Source organism: Suricata suricatta, chromosome 9 (genome assembly GCF_006229205.1).
Source record: "Suricata suricatta isolate VVHF042 chromosome 9, meerkat_22Aug2017_6uvM2_HiC, whole genome shotgun sequence".
NCBI classification, from domain to species: domain Eukaryota; kingdom Metazoa; phylum Chordata; class Mammalia; order Carnivora; family Herpestidae; genus Suricata; species Suricata suricatta.
Window position 1 is genome coordinate 139,476,969 of NC_043708.1, and position 3,164 is coordinate 139,480,132.

Sequence of the window (3,164 nt, forward strand, 5' to 3'; positions counted from 1 at the left end):
GGACAGCCCCCCACTGGCCCTAGCCTGGAGCTCCCACTCTTAAGAGCTCTTTCCTTCTTCCCTGCCTTCACCAGGGGCGCCTGCAGGGCGTGCCGCCAGGAACGGGGAGGTGGCCTTCGTGTCTCCTGTCCTCCCACAGTCCCCACAGCCAGACCTGCTTCCATGGCCCAGCCTCCCCTGCCCAGGAGGAGAATCAGCAACAAGCCGGGTTCTCTGCCCAGCGGCCAGAAAAGGGATATTCACCCAGTTACCAGCTCCAGTGTGGGCCAGAGCCTGGGGGAACTAGTAATCTGAGAGAGAGTTTGCGGAATCAGATTATACTTTCATGGGGTGCCCTTCCAGGGGACCCCAGGGCCTAGGGTCTTCCTCCTCGTGTGGGAGGTGCTGCTGCACGTTGGGTGGCCTGGGTTCTAGTCTCCCCACCCTGGCCACTAACTTGCTGTGTGATTTGGGGCAAGTGACTTACCCTCTCTGGTCCCTGTTCTCCCCCCGAAATATGGGCTGGAAAGCCCCTGTAGCCTCACTCAAAGGGAGGCTCTCTTTTTCCCTCTGCATTCGGAAGATGAGTCAGATCACAGCAAGTCCCCGGCCCACACCCTCCTGACCTCCTGTCTCGTTCAGAACAAACTCCTCCCTCCTCCTCTGGCCACGGGGCCTTGACCGATCTGGTGCCGGGTCTCCTCTCTGGATCTCGCCCTCTAACCCCACCTACTCTGTGGCACCTACTTCGGCCTCCGCGCCACTCCGGGGCACCAAACTGTTTCCTGCCGCTGGGCTCTTCACACTGGCAGGCCCTCTGCTGGGTGCTTTACCCAGTGCTCTTACCCCACGGGTCTCAGGTCAGTGATGCCTCCTCTGAGGAGTTCTCCCTGACCATGCACTCTGCTTGTATCCCTGAGCCCCGCCCACCTCAGGGCCCCCTCATCCCCTTGGGACTAAAATGTATGTATGTATTTATTTTTGGGGAGAGAGAGAGTGAGAGAGCACAAGCAGGAAAAGGGGGGGAGGAGAGAGAGCGAGAGAGAGAGAGAGAGAGAGAGAGAGAATCTTGAGCAGGCTCCATGCTCGGCAGGGAGCTCCGTGTGGGACTTGATCCTGTTACCCTGGGATCATGACCTGAGCCGAAAGCCAGAATCAGACTCTCACATGGCCGAGCCACCCAGGTGCCACCCCCCGCTGCCCCAAACAGAACTTTTGAACGAAATGTGAGGTCCCCGCAGGTGCCCACATGACCTAAATGTACCGAGATGGATTGTCACTGTGCAGCCAGCACCCACCGCCAGAAGCAGAGCGTGACGCGCAGGGGTCAGTAAAGGGCCGCGGCACGGAAGCTTCTGGGACACTGTCTGTTGGGGGCTGCGTTCCGGGAGCGTTCTGGGAACATCGGGACGCAGACAGAGCCAGACCAGCATCAGGCCCACTCCGGGAGCTCACGGGGCATATGGGGCACGGACGGGGAGGAGCTGAGCGAGGGACAGAGACCATGTGGGGGGCAAGCAGGGAGGGGCTGGTGGACCTGCACGGCTCCTCCCGGGAGCACACCTTGTGGGTGGGCTGTGGCTCGGAGGGGAGCCTCGGGTCCCGGGCAGGCAGAGCTGGGGGCGGTGGGGCGTGGGTGCTGCAAAGTGCACCCCCAGGACGGGTAGGAGTGTTCCAGAAAGTGCAGAGGGATTCAGGGGAAGGGGCCTCGCTGTGGCCGGAGGAGGGGACACTGTCCCACTCCTCCATGGGGCACCTCTGGTGTCCAGGCCCAGGGCCAGGATTTTCACAAGTACCACCTCCTGCAGCGTCCAGTGAGGCCAGCAGGAGGGCGCCGTTTACACAGGAGGGCACTGAGCTGTCCCTGCGCCTGCCCCGGCTGCCCTGATGACATCTCCAAGGACCTGCCCGCAACCCCCAACACGGAGCACTTCCGGGGGGCAGAGGGGAGCAGGGGTTGTCTGTTTCATTTTCTTTCCTTAAAAAAATATTTTTTAATGTTTATTTATTTTTGAGAGAGAGAGAGAGAGAGCGTGAGCAGGAAAGGGCAGAGAGAGGGAGACACAGAATCCGAAGCAGCTCCAGGCTCAAACCCAGAAGCCAGAAGATCGTGACCGGAGCCAAAGTCGGTCACTCAGCCGACTGAGCCACCCAGATGCCCCAAATTTTCTTTTCTAAAAGTAGTCTCATGACTCTTGTTACTATAACGAAAAAGTAGGACTTCCATAGGTCATTTTTCACAAGTGATGTGGCCAGTGTCTGTCTTTCCCTTTGGGGATAACTCGGCCGCAGAGCAGTTCCAGGTGGCTGTGTCACGGGGCGAGAGGCGTCCCGGGGTCTGGGCAGCAGTCCCACCAGGCCCTCCTTGCTCCGCTCCGCGGTGCCGGAAGCTCGCAGAGACAACGTCCCCAGAGGCCCTGGGGAGCCCGCAGGAAGTGTGCTGGCTGGGAAGTGGGGGCCAGCAGGCCGCGGCCACTGATAGGCAGAGCTCAGGAGCGCACTTCCAGCTGCATCCCCTCCCCCACAGGGTCGTGCGTACATGCGTGGTGTGCACGTGCTGTGCGTGTGCAGGTGGTGTGCATGCGTGGTGTCCCTGTGCTGTGTGTGTGAGAGAGCGCGTGCACAGTGTGCATGTGCATGTGGTTTGCGTGTGCATGTGCAGGCTGTGTGCGTGTGCACGTGGTTTGCGTGTGCGTGTGTAGGCTGTATGTGCGCACACATGGTTTGTGTGTGCAGGCTGTGTGCATGTGCACGTGGTTTGCGTGTGCGTGTGCAGGCTGTGTGTGTGCACACATGGTTTGTATGTGCAGGCTGTGTGCGTGTGCACGTGGTTTGTGTGTGCAGGCTGTGTGAATGTGTGTGCAGGCTGTGTGCATGTGCACGTGGTTTGCGTGTGTGTGTGCAGGCTGTGTGCATGTGCACGTGGTTTGCGTGTGCAGGCTGTGTGCGTGTGCACGTGGTTTGCGTGTGTGTGCAGGCTGTGTGTGCACACATGGTTTGTGTGTGCAGGCTGTGTGCATGTGTGTGCAGGCTGTGTGCGTGTGCTGGGGGAGGTGCGGGCAAATAGCACCATTTGCGTCTGTAAACCGTGACCATGAATTACTTGGCTTTTTGTGCAAATCAATCAGCAAATCCCAAAAACCTTCGCAAACGCGGCCGGTGAGAAGCGCCTGTGGGGCTGGGGG